The sequence below is a fragment of the Emydura macquarii genome, unplaced genomic scaffold, assembly GCF_026122565.2.
Source record: "Emydura macquarii macquarii isolate MOO-44397 ecotype Brisbane River unplaced genomic scaffold, CSIRO-AGI_Emac_v2 contig_1790, whole genome shotgun sequence".
NCBI lineage: Eukaryota > Metazoa > Chordata > Testudines > Chelidae > Emydura > Emydura macquarii.
Genome location: NW_027131927.1, coordinates 7049013 through 7067095, shown reverse-complemented (window position 1 = coordinate 7067095; position 18083 = coordinate 7049013). Strand labels below are relative to the sequence as shown.

The 18083-nt window shown below is 43.8% G+C and overlaps 1 long non-coding RNA gene across 1 annotated transcript in view; it reads left to right on the top strand.

The window, feature by feature from the left end:
• Positions 1–18083, top strand: part of LOC137159138 (uncharacterized) — a 63673-nt gene that overhangs the window by 19608 nt on the left and 25982 nt on the right. The window contains exon 2 of the long non-coding RNA XR_010921542.1: positions 11710–11805. This is a non-coding gene — a long non-coding RNA (uncharacterized lncRNA). The remainder of the gene's footprint in view (positions 1–11709; positions 11806–18083) is intronic.

Here is an 18083-nt window from a genome sequence, read left to right as displayed (position 1 = left end):
CGAGCTGTGGTCACTGCTGTATTATTTGTCGTGGGGTAGGCCTCGACCCACTTACTGAATGAGTCCATGGCTACTAGGACATACCCTTTGCCTCTTCCTGTCTGTGGCAAGGGTCCGATAAAATCAATTTGGACTCTTCTCCATGTTCCCACCAGGGCTTGGTGTCTCAAAGGTCCCTTAATCACCTTGCCATCTGCATTATTGGCCGCACAGTTGAGACACCGATTGATGAAGCTCACAACCTGCTCTAACATACTAGGCCACCAAGCCACGGCTTGTAAGCATTGCAGTGTCTTGTCTCGCCTGAAGCATCCCTGGTGGTGTGCCAACTGAATAAGTTTGTCTCTTAAACAGTTTGGCATAACCAGAACTGGCAGTTCATTATTGGCTCCTAGCTTGGTTGCTAAAACCAAGCCTTCTTTGGACTGGAACACACTCCAGCCTTGGTGTTCCTGTTTCTGGAGTAGCTCCTGGACCTCTCTGTCCTTCTTTTGGAGCTCCATTACATCAATGCCAGTTTCTTCCACTTTTGACTTCTGTGGACAGAGGGGTATCTGCATTTCGTCTACCTCTTTCCATTCTGTCTCTGGACCCATCAACGCTGCTTCTTTGGCTAACTGGTCTGCTCTCTGATTTAGTTTTGAAAGGAGGGTGTCCTTTTTACTATGTGCCTTCACTTTGCACAGATAAGTTGCAGCTGTGCCATCTTCCAGGCTTGTAAGAGATACTGGGAATGGGCAACTGGCTTGCCATCTCCCGTAGTCATTCTCCTCTCCATCCATATGGGCATCCAGTCCATGAGTGCCCTCATGGTCCAATCTGAGTCAGTGCCAATCACTAGATCTATGTTCTTGTCGGCTTCCTTCAGGACAGCTACTATTGCCACCACCTCCACGGCTTGTGCTGAGGGTGGCCTCACTGTTCCTTGTAGGGTCTTTTGATCTGATCTTCGGAGAGCTGCGTACCCCACTACCAGTTTTCCCTGCACATGGTAGCAACTCCCGTCCGTGGCCCATACCTCTGTCATGGTGTCTTCCCTGATTTCGCATTCTTTCTTTATTCTAAAAGGAGATTATTTCCCTGGGATCTTTTCTATGGGCAAAGGGCAGTCATGCTTCTTTCCTTGACAAAGTAAAGCATATGGGGCCATCATTGTTTGTTTAGCTTTATCTACACTGATCTCTCTGTTTATTAATGTGAGAGTCCACCCAGCAATCCTTGGGTTGGATACCCTCCCCTGATTGATTCTGCCCGATAACACGTACTTTATGGGCGTATGGGATGTTCTCAAAACTATGGGGGATAAACCAATAAGGTATTCCCAGTGGATGATTGCCCATGTTAGGGCAGCACCGCTTTCACACAGGGAATATTTCTTCTCCACCTCGGATAGATTTCTAGACCCATAGGCGATGGGTTTTTCTCCAGTCCCATTGTCTTGTGCTAGTACGGTGCTGATGCCTTCAGAGGTCGCAATTATCTGCAATGAGAAGGGGACTCCCTCTTTCGGATAGGCCAATGTAGGTGCCTTCATCCAGGCTTCCTTCAGCTTTATGAAGGCTCCTCTCTGTTCCTCTCCCCATGTCCATTCAACGTCTTTTCTCAAGAGCTGATATAGGGGCTTTGCAATGATAGCATATCTCTCAGTGAAGTCCCTTGAGAAACCTGTCAGTCCCAGGAAGGATCTTAGGGCACTGACATCCTGCGGTGCAGGCAACTTCGAGATTAATTCAACCCTCTGTTAGTCTGGGCATCGTCCGTCAACACCTCGGCTCACTCCCAGGTAAGTTACCTGCTGCCTTACCATCTGTGCTTTTCCAGGATTGACTATGAACCCTGTTTCTCTTATTTTTCCTAAAACCTCATCTAGAGCTTCCAGGCTCTCCTTTTTGGTGCAGGTGGTGATCAGGATGTCGTTCACGTATGATAACACCACCTTTTTGCAGCCCACATCTTTCCACATCCTTGTCACTTCCTGGTGGCATATGGATGGAGAATTGTGCAGCCCCTGGGGCAATCTTGTAAAAGTTAGCTGGCGATTACCAAACATAAATGCTAACTTATGCCAGTCCCTGTTATCTATTGGAAATGAGAAGAAAGCATTACTCAGGTCCAGGACAGTGAACCATTGTGGCCATCACCTCCTGGAACTTGGCTACTAATCTGGGTGTTACATGATTAAGCTCCCTATAGTCCACAGTGAGTCTCCACGTTTTCCCATCAGCTTTCTTCACTGGCCAGATAGGTGAATTACAGGGGCTCTAGATCTCGGTAAGTACCCTTTGCTCCAAAAGCATATCTATGCTCTCTTGCAGGCTTTCTTCAGCTTGTTGTGGGTACTTGTGCTGTTTGAGCAGCTGTGGATCTGGTCCCAGGATCCTCGCCACTCTGGCCGTCTTGCCACACTGCAATTTATTGGTCGCGAATGCAGGGAGTTGTTTGTGGGCTATATCGGCCACCTCCTGCTCCAATGCCGGGAGGGAAAGCTCCGTAGGTGCCTTTATAGCTGCCACTCTAAATGAGGCCGCTACCTCATATGGTTCCCTTTCTTCTCCCTGTGTCAGTATCACTTGGTTGGGTAGATCTATCACCGCTCCCATCCTCTTCAACACATCCATGCCAAGGATCCCACTTCCATCCAGCTCCTGCAGCCCGAAGCTGGCTTGGCATGTCATTTCTCCAATTTGGCAGGACACTGGAGTTGTGAATGGTACTAGGCTGCTCATACCGTTGAACCCTTCCAGCATCCTCCATTCTTGAATGGGCCATTGTCTTACTATTGGATCTTTCTGGGTGCTAATCATGGATGCTGCAGCTCCAGTGTCTATTAGCATCCGTTGCCTAAAGTTACTGAACTTCCTATGAAATGTTGCCAGGGCAACCGGCTGCCCCATGGATCTTGAACCACTGGAGCAATTGTCGTCAGGGACGCCCGGGAAGCTTGGCCTCCTCACTGGAGGTTTGGCCGACGTCCTTCCAAGCGTGGATTGCCTCCCTCACGTGCTGCCAGCCGGCTCATCAGTTCAGCGGTTTCCAGCCCATCGATCTTCTGGGGGTCTTCATATTTGATGAGCTGCCTCCACACGATGCCTCGCAGCTTTTTGGCATCGTACCAGTCCTGCTCCTCTCGCTGCGATCTCTGGGTCCTGAGCGAGGACGACTTCTCTGGCGCTTTTTCTCGCTTCTGCCTCTCCGGCTCCTTCACTGCAGCCACTCTGGTTGCTTTTCCCTTGAAGCCTGCACTTCTAGAGCCTTGCTCTCTTCTAGGATCTTCATCTCTAGTCAGGAATGCTTCTCGATGGAGCTCATATGCAGCTCTGACCCTATTTTCAATTTCTCCCAGCGTGTGAAGCTGGTGGTCCACAGCACCCATTGTAACCCGCAGGGCTGGTAGCAGACCCTTGATCAATTCCTCTCTAAACTCGGGAGTGTCCACTTGGTTGGCGCCTGCCAGCCTAAAGAGGGCCTTTTTCCACAGTATATACCGCTCAGGTCTCTCGCTTTGTGCCTGCTTTTCTGTATAATACCGACCAGCTAAGCTGGAGCTTGGCCAATAAAAACTATATAGTTGCTTGAAGATTTCTACAGTATCCCTTATTGTGGCCAACTGCACTTCCCCAGGCAGGGCCCCAAAATCCTCCGGGCTCATGCCCTCTCTGGTCAGAGCCACCACATTGTCTGCATTCAAGCCAACCATCTCACCCACCTGGGTGATCCAATCTGTGTGGTGGTTTAGGGGACCCATTGTCTTCCCCATAGCCCGAGCCTGGTCTGGTGTGTATGTCCGGTACTCCTGTCTAACTTCATTAGGCCTATCCATCCCCCCATGTTGAATGACAGTGGTAGTTACTGGGTTCATGGGAACTACCACCTTAGGGATACCGGATCGCACTATGCCCACATCATCAGCTTCTTCCCGGGGATTTTCCCTCGGAGCTGAGGGCTCCACCCAGCTGCAGCTCCTTGCCGCAGGAACTCCCTCCTCCGAGCTGGAGCTGAGCTCCGCACTCGACTGCGAGCTGGTAAGAGATTTGGGTCTATGCCATTTGCTTCTCGCAATCTCCTTAGCTTCCTTCAGCTCTAATGCCAGGTCTGCGATCCTTTTCTCGCAGGCAGAGTGGTCTGCCCCTGCCCTGCGCCCCTCCTTGATCTCTCAGAGCAAGTGCTTCACTGCAGCTCCGGACCCCTCCAGATTAACGGTGAGCCATCTCACCTCTTTCTCTCTGGTGTTGAGAGATTCTGTTCGACCCGCGACCTGCGCTTCCAACTTGTTAAGTTGGGTGGCCTGCGCTAGGTCTTTTACATGGAAGCACTCCTCCCGCTTCTCTCTCTCAGCTGCATGCAGCTCCAGTTCCCTGAGCAGCTCATCGATGTGAGCGTCCCTTAAACTGTCCTCCCCTGAGAGCTGGTCTACGCGACCCTTTAGCTCTGTAGCTACAGTGGTCAGCTCTTGGGCAACCGTATTCAGGCCGTACCATAACGCCCGCTTCCTCTCCTTCTTGGAGGGTCGCGGCTTCCCTGCCACAAGCTCCTCCCATAACCGTTTCAAATCAGCATATGCTGTTGTTCCCTTAAACAATCCCACCTCCCACGGGTTTTTCCCCTTCCCGAAAACATCGAGGCAGGACTCAAGGCAATCTTTATTAATAGGCTGCATCCAACCACTGGCCCCGAATTTCCGGGCCACTGTCATTGTTCCGACGGTTCTTCGGCGGGATAATATCTCTGCTTTATCCCCTGCACTACCTAGCGGCTGGCTAGTGTAGGCCTGGAGCGCTCTGCTCCCAGAGCTTCCCTGCTCCTCATGCTGCTGCAGCTGCTCTCGGTGCAGCTCTCGCAGCAGTGGGCTGACCCAACGATGGCTGTCTGTGGCTGTGCGCGGCCTGCTTTTCAGCGCAGCCTGTGAGCTTCTGTCCCAGGGCACGGCACCCTTCCTGGAGGCCTGCGATCTCACAGTGCCGTACCCCTCCTGGACTGATGCTTGTTTCTCAGCTCGGTGATCACTAAGCCTTGCCTCTCCTCGGCTTTCAAGGCCATATTGAATTTAAGATCCAATATGGAGTCTGGCCTAGTTGTCTCTTAACTACTAACAGGGGATTATTTGAATTTATTTACAAACATATAAAACCATCATAAACAATTTCCCCAACATTACTTTTTGAGTCTTTGGCTAGGTAGTCTTCAAATCCTTTTTTGGCCTTCCTAATTATATTTTTACAGTTCACTTGCCAGAGTTTATGCTTCTTTCTATTTTCCTCAATAGGATTTAACTTCCACTTTTTAAAGGATGCTTTTTTGCCTCTAACTGCTTCTTTTACTTCATTGTTAGCCAGGATGGCACTTTTTTGGTCCTCTTACTATTTTTATTGATTGATTGATTCATTGTTTTTGTTTTTTAATTTGGGGTATACATTTAAATTGAGCCTCTATTATGGTGTCTTTAAAAAGTTTCCATGCAGCTTGCAGGGATTTCATCTTTGGCATTGACCCTTTTAATTTCTGTTTAACTAACTTCCTCATTTTTGTATAGTTCCCCTTTCTGAAATTAAATACTACCGTGGTGGGTTGCTTTGGTGTCTCAATCCCCTGCCTCCTCTCCCACACACACACAGGTATGTTAAATTTTATTATGGTCACTATTACCAAGTGGTTCAGCTATATTCACCTCTTGGACCAGATCCTGTGCTTTGCTTAAGGACTAAATCAAGAATTGCCTCTCCTTGTGAGTTCCAGGACTAGCTGCCCCAACAGTCAGTCACTTAAGGTGTCCAAGGCAGTTTACAGGACTGGGCCCAAAGTTTCCATGTGTAGTTTGTGGTTGAAGTCTATGAATGGGACGTTAACAAAATACAAATAAAAAATGGAGGGGAAGTAACTGAACTTTTTAAACTCCAATGTGATCACCTGTTTATATAGCTTCATCAGAGTGCAGAATGTTTTACAGATAAACGAGCTCTGATGATGGTTACAATCTAAGACTATGTCTGCACTGCAGTCTGAGGTGTGACTGCAGTTTGGGTTGACATAACCACTGCAGCATGGCTAAAAATAGCAGTGTAGATGCCATGGCATGGGCTTCAGCACACTTTAGCGATGTGGGTTGGTGCCCAGGGTTCCAGGTGCTCATGTACAGTCTGTGCTGAAGTGTGTGCCACCACATCGACATTGCTATTTTCAGCCATGTGAGTTCAGGTAAGGCTACCTCGGGTATGTCTATCTGACCTGCAAGTACACTTTGGATTGCAATGTAGACATACCCTATGGCCCTGATCCTGATCCACCCTGCCAAAATCCTCCACTCACATGGGGCACTAGTGAAGCCAAGGGATCTCCACAAGGGTGCAGGGGTTCATACACACACAGAACAGCTTTCAGAATCAGCCCTTAAGTTTGACCTAGCACAGGTGGGAAGTAATGGCAGACAATGGCCAGGAAAGGTAACAAAAGGGCAAGAGTTGCAACAGTTTACAAACACATGAATTGCTTTTACCGTATGCGTCCTGTTTTTTAAAAACAGTATTTCCCCATTTGTGTTATGGAGATAAACGTATGGAGACGTGTGTGATTATTTGTGAGGCCAAGATACTTATGGCATTTCTTCTTGACATTGCATCAGATAGAATTTTCTCATGGCTTATGAGTTTATAAAATACAAAACGGGGAAAGGCAGTAAATCATTCTGGTTCAGACAAGAGAACTTAAAAAAAAAAAAAAAAAAAAAAAGGCCCCACCAAAACGATAGATATTTAAGCAGAAAGTGTTCCAGCTCCTTCTGACAAAGACCCTCGAGAGGATTACAATGCAGTCAATGTTGCTTTAATTAAATTTAATGCTGTGTGAAATGCACTCCGAGAAACTTTGATGAATGACTGGGGCAATTCACGCAGCTCACTAAAGGGCATTCAGCCCTTGCAGGGGTGTCAAGCCACGATGAATTGGTTAGTACAGGCATGTTTATAGACTGCCTAAGGAACCTTGTATCTGTGTGGTAATGTCAGAGATAATGTTATGATTCGCTGGACCTTGGGAGGCTTTGATGACACGGTTAATGAGATGTCCCAGGGAGCGTCCCAGCAGGTTACTCTCAGACCTCCCACATCAAACGAAGCAGCTTTGCCTCTTCAGAGCCTGCCGTCCTCCAAATCCCTCAGCTGGGCTTTTCTTTCCATAGGGCCACTTTTTTTTTTTTTCATCCTTAGTCAACATTAACTTTGTCTGGCAGCTGAAATGCAAAAGTTGTTAGTTTTTAATTTGGTTTCTCTTTGACCTGCCTATACAATGGCTTTCTAGAATTTTACAGAACGGGAAAAAAAGAGGACAAAGCCAGGGAGGAAAAATGAGGAAACAAAAACTTTTTAAAAAAGCAGAGGAATGTTTCCTTCCCAGAGACTTTGGTGGCAAAGCAATGATCTGTGATAGTGGAATTGGGTCTTTTATCTGCTTCACTCAAAAAAGTGAAGAAGAAAAACTCAGTGGATCTATTGATAAATACAGGTCTGTTGTTGATGTTTGTTTTAAAGGATTGATTGTAGGACTATATGAAATGTAGTTGTTTAACAATTTCTCTTTGTAGGGAGAAAAACTCACTGTAGGGTTGGTTAAAAGTAAGGTTAGATGGTAAGTAAACATTCTTATAATAATATATCTATCTCTGCGAAATTCCCAGGGCAGGAAATGGACTTGACGTATTACATCATTAAAGGGGGGGTATACATCAAAGTGAACACAAAACCATCTCAGATGAACCTTCTCAAATATAAAAACTGTATTTTTTTGGTATCTTTGAAGTTCTGCGAAAATGTTTTGGGCTGATAATGGATCACGGATTTGACAGATCTGTGAATGGCATCAGACATTGGAAAGACCCTCATTTGGACAATGTAACTTATTAAGGCAAGGAGTCCTGTGATCCCCTAGAGAGAAAAACATTATCTGAGAAAAATTAAGATGAATGCTACTGAGATTACACTACAATATTGTAATTGTGCACAAGAACATCCTGAGACATGCCACACTGGGGTGCAGTAGTGATCTGTATTCTGATGTGCAATGCTTTATGGGCTAGGTACATTCCTTTAGATTGATTATATTATCACTGTTGTGTAGCAGTATGAATATCTAATTATTACAGACAATATCTAAGACAGTAACATTAAAAAAATGGGCCTGGCTCTCATTTATAACAAAGGCCACATGGCATCGCTAAGGCAGTGTAAAGGACCCTTCAAGTGGGCGTAGTTTATATATATACTCACTTGAAGGCCTCTTTACACTGCTAGAGCTGTCTAAAGTGGCCTTAGTGTATTAGAACCAAAATCTTAGGGTCAGATCCTCAGCCAGGTCTGATCCACAGCCCATTGAAATCAATAGGAAGTCTTTCCATCGACTCTAATGAGCTTTGGATAAGGTCCTTGGTGTAAATCAGCGTAGCTCCACTGAAGGCAATGTAGATAGGCTGATTTATGCTAGATGAGGGTCTGGCCTACACCTCCTTCATGCACCTTAATTTTCATTCTTTTCTCCATGCTGCCCCTTTCCTTGCGAATGACCACCTGGTCTCAAGGCAACAGGTGCCCTTCCTGTGTACGTCCAAATCCCACCTTACGCCAGCCATGAAATGACGTCATGCCCCAATGAAATAATTAACAAAAATGATCATTCTGAGCCAGGTTCTGCAACCCTTACTCATGTTGAGCTACATATTTACTCCTCCAGTAGCCCCGCTACAATCAGTGGGTTTACTCTCAGAATAAGGTACTTTACAGCATAAGTAAGTGTGGAAGAATATATCCAAATCTGGGTCTTTTCCCAGTGCATTATTCATCTGATTAGGTGGTGAGCTTTTTGGGGTATGGACTGTGTCTTTTTCTGTTTCTTGTACATAGCTGAAAATATTGCTGGGCCTTAAAAAATAATGATAAATATTGTTGCATCTTTGATTGCATAGCACTCCACACACTGTACACGTGGAATGCAAAATTCTGTAGTAATGTATATTAAGACCATATGCCATGTAGTTGTAGCTATGCCAGCTCCAGGATATTAGAGAGAGAAGGTGGCTGAGTTCATATCTTTTATTGGACCGACATCCAATAAAAGATAATACCTCAACCACCTGGTCTCTACATTAAAGCTGCACAACTTTTCATGGATTTTTATTTCCATTTTTCACTGAAATTTAGTTTTTGACAAATCAGGAAATATAGAGCTTAAAATGTATTGCGGTAGGCTTTCAGCCCCATCACACCTCTGACATATGGATGTACATTTTGTGGTATATATATTGAAAACACATTGAAATAATACGTAAGATAGATGTTTAGAAACCGCCACAAAACACGAAATAGAAAATACAATGGGCCAGACTGACTTGGACTATGTGCCCATGCCAGAGCGTGAGGGGGAGTCAGATTATGCCATTCCCTTTATGCCCCTGCACATGCTACCTAGAACCTTGAATTTGGGCTTTCAGGAGTCAGAGACCACAGCACACCTGCTTACTCCCTTGAGCAATTGGGCAAGGAGTGGGTGGTGTCTTGGCCCCAGACCACTATTCATTGGGTAGCAAAGCTGTGGCTGTGTGGGGATCTTAGGAAGTAGCTGCTCCCCAAGAGCAATAGGGAAAACTGTGTGACTCAGGTGTGTCTCCAAGTCCCCAGACCTCCTGAGGGTTATTCCTGGAGTAGTGCAGTGTATAGATTAACCTTTGTCTAACATCATTCACAATCTAGTCCAATGCAGGTGCAACACAGCTGTGTAAATCCTATTGTAAGAACCTTAGTTTTTGCACTACCGTTTGTTATTTAATGTCCCACTAAAGCAGATTTTACTGTTAATTTCCTAGGCATTTTTTTTTATTGTGTTTATTTATTTTGTGTTTATTTTGTTTTTTGTTAATTTTGCTGTTAATTTTCTAGGGTTTTAAAAAAGAAAAACAAGGAGAAAACGAATACTTGAGTGGGCAATAAGGCACAGATATGTTTCTGGGAAGCATTACAATCATGTCTGTAGAAGTGAACTCAGGTTTAGTTGTACAATTAATACAAATGCTCTGCAAGGAATGCATATTTCATAGACAACTGATACACTGTTTACACAAACTGCACTAGTTCTTCCATCAGTTCAGCAAAGGGGCAGAAGAGACATCCCCAGCCAGCTGGAGTGAGATGGACCAGATAAAGGAGTGGGTAACCCCTCTCTACCAGGATAAATGGACTGGCCAGTCCCTGCCCACTCCCTGCTCTCTGTATCTCTGTAGTCTGAATCAACTGTCCAAGTAGAAGCACTTAAAGTTAAATGGCATTTATTTAATATGTTACTCACTGTTGGCCAATATTGTTATAATGAAGTTGAAACTAGATCACAGAGGAAGCAAATGCCAGATTTGGTTTGGTAGGTTGTCTTGTAGAAAAAAAACAACAGAAGAGCAGGCTGGAGTGTTCTCCAAGACTCTAATCTATTTTTAAACAGGTGTCTCTCTAAAACTGTAGCAGCCACAACAATCTCTGCTATCATTAATGGGCTGTCAGCACTTCCATTATTTGAATGACTGCTTTCTGAATCAGAAGTTAAAGACATCATGTCATTGTCTCTGGGTCAATGGCAGTAAATCTAACAAAGGACCTTGACATCATTGGGAGCAACAGTGTCTGACAACTTCAAACACAGTGGCAAGGTCAGCAAAGAGTCAAAGATAGCTAACGGTATCATGGTCTCACCAACATGGCCAAGCAGGGTGAGCTTGTGAGCCAAGCCATAAGCATAAGAAAAAACTCACTTTATGGTGGACTCTTAGCGATAATAAGCATGTCTTATTTCTTATATAGTAGAAAGAGCTGTTGCTTAAAACCTCTAAAATAGATTTTTTTCGGTACAGTATTGTTTTAAAAATGAAATTGAAAATCAAGGTGCCATAACCTGCCCACACACTCGAGGTGTGCACCAATAGCTCACCAGTGTGAAACCTGCTGATCCTTATTGCTGTGTTAGAAATCCATAAGACATTTAGAGTGAAGCCTGCTGCTCCGGGGCCAAGTCTCACAAGCCCTTCAGGTACAGATCTCCCACTGACTTCAGTGGGAGTACCACACACTGAGGTCCTGCAGAACTTGGACCTGGGCCTGTAAATGTTTAGAAAAGACCAGTGCTATGAACAGAACTCCATCTCCTTGACAATTCAATTTTTAGCACATAAAGAGGCCATTTTTCCCTTTAGATATTATTATTTGCATGGCTTATAATTGCTATAATGACCTTCAGTTGAGGTATTACCTGGTATATCATGACTGACTACCTTAAGAGCCCTCGCTTCACCTTGGTTCCTAGATTCTTCCAGCCAGTCAGTAATTTTACAAGAAAAATCTCTGGCCTAGAGGTCATTATGATTTGAAGACAGAGTGTCAGATTCTCTGGTCTGCAGAGGCCAATTGATGCTGCATAAGCAGAATCAGAACGAAGTGGCCGTAAAGTGGCCACAGATGGCCAGTGGAGAACTCCCTCTGTGCAGGGGAACTCTGCACTGGCATGAATCTGGAAGATATGGCTCTGTCATCTTCTGTGCCAGCTGCTCCCTCCCCAGTGTCTGTTGTAAGGAACAAGATGGGACATGTTGGGGACACTGCAGGGGCCAGGCATGGGCAGGACATGGACGGGAGGGGGCAGAGCAGAGTAGAGTTCCACTATTATTATTTGATATTTATATTCCAACAGGGCGTAGGAGACCCAGTCATAGATCAGGACCCCGCTGTGCTAGCCGTGCTGAAACACAGAACAAAAAGACAGTTGCTGCCCCTGTTTACAATCTAGGTAAGCGCTATGCTCCAACCTCAACTTGAGTAAGTGAAGACTGCCCCTGGGCAGCCCCAAATTGTACTGGGACTAGGTGGTCCTGAATCAGGGAGCCACAACTAGTACACTGCAGTCTCCACAGGCTGCTACATCCAAGTAGAGAATCATGGCTAGATTATCTTCAGTGCATACTCTGCAAAGGCTCCAAAGTTTTCTTTCCGTGCACTGTCTTAAATGAATTATTTTTTGGTACTTGCTCAAGCAACCGTTTCTTAATGTTGATAATCCTGCCAATTATTATCATGTCTCCTGTCTCCTTTTTTTAAAGGGAATGTCACTGATGAGGTTGTGGCAATGCAATTATGGCAAAACCTGGAAACCTCAGACTAAGTTGATTACTCCTGCCTGTATGGTTTGGGGCCTGGGTATGCTCTGATCTCATTGACCAATGACCTTCCTCTGACAATGGACAAAGGTTAAATGGCCATACTAGTTTTACTGGATCTGCCAACTGCCTTGATCCTGTTGGCTATTGTATTGTTGGCAAACTTGTGGATCTTGGCAGGGATCTTGGCTGCTTTCAAGTGGCTCCACATCTTTTACTCTGAGAGAACCCAGAGGCAGCAATGGATAATTGCATTCTAACTCCAACTATTCTGTCACGGGGTTTGACAGAGGTCTTATTCAGTGTGAATGTGTGATCATTAAGGGAGATACTGGAACAGTATAGACTGTGGTTCCTCCTATATGCATGCATATAACACTCAGCTCTATGTCTCTATATCACCCCTGGAGCATGCCTGGTCACCTAGTGTCTAGTGGGAGGTTACATGAGGGATAGCTACCTGAGGCTCAACCAGATTAAGGGACTGCGATGTTAGTAAGAGGAAGCAATTTAAGGAACTAATGGTGTTCCTAGATTGAGAGTGTTTGCCTGCCTTTTGATGTGCAGATAGCATCAGAGGCTGAGTTGTTCTTTCAATCTGCACTTATCCAGGAACTTATGACCTTTCCTCTTAGATATAGACGTGCCAAATTTTCCCATGCCTCTAGACTGCAATACTGCAGTGCACTCTGTGTGAGAGGAAGGTCTTGATTTTGTTCTAAGAAGCTATACATTATTTTTATTCTGGCTACCTCAAGTATCTTCTCTCTACTCATGTGATATCAACTGAGGACAACTGAGTAATTCAAGCTGACAACCACACGTTTAAATGGAAGGATAACATGGCATCCTTATGAGGAGTTCTTGACTCTTGGAATTCACTCCCCCCTTTGTCCAACATGGTCTGAATGTACTCGGTGTGAAACAGTTCTGTTTTCCCAGGCTGTTGATGGTGGTAAGATTGTTAAGTGGGTGTGATGAGGAGAATCTCGTTTTTTACTGGGTGGTAGATCACTTGTGGTCACCGGACCATTTTGAGTTTTGTATGCATTTTATAAACCGTTTGGTAAATGGACCTAGAGCTATTGACAGGTGCATTTGAAATAAATCGAAATAAAGAAATAAAACATACATAAGTGCATGATAAAATATTATACAGAATCAGTTAATGTTAGCTAGTCAGCTGATATGAAGGTGGTTTCAGGGGAACTTGATAATAGCACATCCTCTGTTTTTACTTGTTTAAAAGAAATATTACCACAAAAAGTGGAAGCTAATAAATCCAATTGAGCCTCTGTAATATTGCATATCATCTCCGACCATTGGATGATTTTACCACCCACCATATGAGTTGCAATGTCTGGGCCCAATGTGGTGGGCTGAAGCTGAAGTTCCATCTTTCACTTCGACTTTCCTTCCTTTGGCAGGTTGTAATCAGACTTTTAACGTTATTTTAACACAGATTTTTTTGTACTCGGTTTCCTTGTATGGCTCAAAATTAATTTCCGGGCTATGATCTAATGTCAGTAATTACCTCAGAAGTGTGTACAGTGCAGGGTATGCTTATTTTCGTTTCATCCAAGGCAAATGATTACAGTCTTGGCTTCACTTCAGAGATCAGTTGTGTTTGGGAGAGCCAAAAACAACAGCTACCTTTGCAATCTGGCAAGCAGGTCCAAAATACCTTGCAAGAAAGTTTGATTTAGCAATATGAAGGGCTGTGAGAGCAACAGAGCAAAGCCCTTGGAGTCCTGTTGTTGTAGCGGGCGGCTGGAGTGCAAATCCCTCTGTAGCTCTATGTTGTGGTGTGAACCAGGCTTGTATATGATGACTGCTATTCCCTAATATGAAATGGCAATTTACTTTCTATGAGTTTCTGAGGTCTTTTGCAAGCAGATTATAGCTAATGCTGGCAACAGGAGGGAAGAGAGGAATAATCAAATAATTTGGTACTGGGCAGTATATATAGATATAGATACAAACTTATTACCTTTTTTTAAATAGTTTTATGATTGCACACACAGGTCAGGTTGCATGTGCAAGCGTAACTCTGCCTCCTATGTGTATTTGTTGTTGGCAGCATTTGTGGGGGGAAGGCCTGTGTGGGGGCTGACTTAGATATATTTGGGTTCCAGCAGACAGTTGGTGTCAGTGTGCGGTGATGTAGCAGGCACAGCAAGCTATATCTTGCATGCAGGGCTGGAGGAGCAAACAAGAAACATCTCCGCCCCACACCCTCCACGTACTACTGCAGAAGAGCCATACAGAATAGCGGTCTCTATGCTAGACAGAAGGCAGGTCTGCCTCTTATGTTCATGGCATTCACACAAAAGTTGGTTTAAAAACATAAATACTTCCGCTGGAAAGTTGCACGTAACACTGCTTTATTTCTTATAATTCAGAACGATAATACACAAGAACCAGAACAGCCAGCTTCTCCCTAAAACGGAGAGGCACAACTCATCTCACCTTACTCTCCACGGTGTCTGTCTGCAAGCTGACTCTTTATCACATGCTTTCTTACAGAGTTCCTTAGCTTGCAATCAGGACCAGGAAGCCCTTACCAATTAAAATGACAGTCAACACTTCCAACACAGTTTTCAAATATATCACACTGCCTACTTCTGCTTCCCTCACCCGGGAGCAGGGTGACAAAGGAGGAGAAAGGAGGATATGGAACTATGATATCACCCTCTCCATGCATAGGCCCAGAGTTGGACTAATGAAGAAGGCGAGCAATCTGCTCCATGTAGTAGCTCCATGCCTACTACATGGGGCAGACTGGTAACCTTCCTACACGTTGGCCCCTCCATACATGAAGAGCAGTACCAGAAAGATCATGCTTTGGAAAGGCACAATTTCTCTGGTGCTCCTGCTTAGATGGGGTGTAGACAGGGGTGTATAAGAAATTCCAACTTGATTACATCATTACAGTATTAACTGGCAAAACATTTATAATGAAATAAAAAAGTCAGCTAAAGCAGGTCAAAAATCCCATTTTCCCCAATGAAAATAATTTAGTCTAAATTTTCAATTTTTCATTGGAAAGTTTTTAAACAAAACATTTCGTTATTTTGCTTCTATTTGGTTTCCCCCTTTCAAAATATTTTTTTTCTCCTGCATACTGCCCCTTCTTCCTTTTTTTTGCCATTGAAAGCTCTGTAACTCTTGCACTCTGTAGCTTTTCAACATTTCCGTTACTTTTGAAACTTTAAAGAGTGACAGAGGGAGAGTTTCATTTATCCTTTTCCTGAGCTGTAACTGTTCCAAAATTGGAGAAGTTTTGAAAAGTTACAAAGTAAAAAAAAAAGGGGGGAACCCACCCACAGGGAAACCCACCCTCCAAGGGGAACCCCCTCCCTCCCCAAAACCTAGACATCATTCATTGTATTGCATTCCATGGGGTGAAGGGACAAAATCCAGAGTATAGATATTTTTAAAATGTTAATTTCAGTTTCAAAAACTGACAAAATGAAATTAACATTTTGAAACAAAACTAAAATGTTAGTTTTATTTAGCAATTATCCTATTGAATAATATAACATTTTAATCAAAAATGAATTTTTCCACCAAAAAATGTTTTTGATTAAATGCCATTTTTTTAATGGGAATCTGTTTTGGTTGAAAAATTTTTAAGGCAGAGGCACAAGGGGGCTGAAAGAAGATTGAGCTTTCAACCTTGACTCTTCTTTCCTGATTTATGACAGCTTGATTTCTCAAGTCCAGCACTGCATAACACTAGTGTTTTTAAATATAATTTGCCTTGCTACATTACACAGTTCTTCTGGGGGTGTAATGCTTTGCAGAATGGAGCAAAGTCTGCTATCATTTACACCAATCTGACCCCATTGGTTTGTAATGGAGTAAAAGAGAGCAGTATATATCCTTCTACAGTATTCCTCGCTTCCACTTTCATTCAACCAATGTCTCAAATTACCTCTGTTTACACTCTTTCTTTGTATATTCCATACATTCTCTAGATCACCAAGGAATATGTCAAATGATAATGGCCCCTGTAATGAGCCCTGTATTTATTCACTGGATACTCCCTTCCACTCTGATTTTGTGTAATTGATAATAATCTTTTATCCTTTCATTAGATTGTTTTTATCTGAGTATGGGGTTATTATACAAGCAATGCAAATCTAGCATTCAGTGGCTTTTCTGTGTGGTACTGCATCAAATATCTTGCTGACTGATAAATTATCCATCCAGGGATTGATCCTGTTCCCACTGAAGGCCCAACATACGTTGGTTGTTATGCAATAAAAGTTTTGTCTCCTAGGCTTGCCCACAAATTGATTTAATTACTTTGGGCCAAGTTGCACATGCCCATATTTGAGGGCGCAATTTGTTTTCAAGTGAGTTGTCAAATATTCCAGGCAGGAGAGTGGTTGGACTGACAAGTTGTTAATTAACTAGCCCAAGACACCCATCTTTTTCTTTTTGGAATTGCATTAACCTGTTTTCAGTCCTGGAGTAACTCATTTGATTTCCAATATTCATTCCATCTGACTGAATTTCCTGTGATTTGTTCAGCCGGTCATGTCAGTGTTTTGTAGTTCTTCTCTAACCATATCCCAGTCTAGATGATTTTAGAGAGGTTACAGTAATGTTATGTTATCAAGTTGGACACTAAGACTGAAACTTTCAAATTTTGCATGCCTAAAGTTAGGTTCCTAAATTCATATTTAGGCATCTAAATAAGTGTCCTGATTTTCAAAAGGGCTGAGCAGTTTGCAACTGTCATTGACTTCAGTGGGAGCCATAGGTGCTTAGCACTCTTGAAAATCAGATCGTTTACATAGGTGGCAAAATATGGATTAAGGTGTTCCACTTCATATATCTGTGGCCTGATTTTCAGAGACACTGTACATCCACTCCTTTTGAAATTAAGGGAGCTGCAAACAATCAGCACCATTGAATATAGGGCCTCCAAGTGTGAAAATTTTGTTTGACACACCGGTTCCTAGCAGAATGAGACATGATGTGATGTCACATTCCAGTCTTAGGTATTCCCTATTTTCAACACAGTAACTCCAGTGGCTTCAATAGAGCTACTCTGGATATATTCTGGATTAGCTGAGATCAAACTCTGGCCCCTTCCAGTAGCTCAACCAAAAGTGCAAGATTGAACTTCCCTGAGACTGGGCGTCAACCCTGCCCTGGAAAAGCCCTCCTGTAGGCATACAGTAGAATCTCAGCGTTACGAACACATCGGAAATGGAGGTTGTTTGTAACTCTGAACAAAACGTTCTGGTTGTTCTTTCGAAAGTTTACAACTGGACATTGACTTAATACAGCTTTGAAACTTTACTGTGCAGAGGAAAAATGCTCTTTTCCCTTTATTTTTTAGTAGTTTATGTTTAATGCAGTACTGTATTTGCCTTTTCCCCCTTGTCTCTGCAGCTGCCTGATTGTGTACTTTGGCTCAAATGAGGTGTGTGGTTGACCATTCAGTTTGTAACTCTGGGGTTTGTGACTCTGTTCAGACTCCATATCCAGTCAATCCTTGGACCTTCTCTTGAGATTACCCACCTCTCTGGATAGATATTTTATGGGCCCCATCATTATAGTAGCTAAGGACTTAAAAGTAGAAATAACAATCTCCCTTCCCACCCCCCACTCCCCTCACCCTTCTCAGCCTGTAGGAGAAACAGCTTGATTAGTCTGCGTGTGTGTGTGTGTGTGTGTAACTTACTGTGCGAATGCAAAGCTGAAGAAATGAATTTTACATTTGTTTCTGAGCCTACCTTTACGCTACGAGCTAGGGGTGTGATTCCCCTGCTTAAGTATACACACTTGCTCTAGCTCTCATCGAGCTGGTGTGAGTATAAATAATAGTGTAGCCACAAGCAGCAGCCACCCTGCCTAGTACAAAACCACCTGAAACAGGTGGGTGGGTACTTGG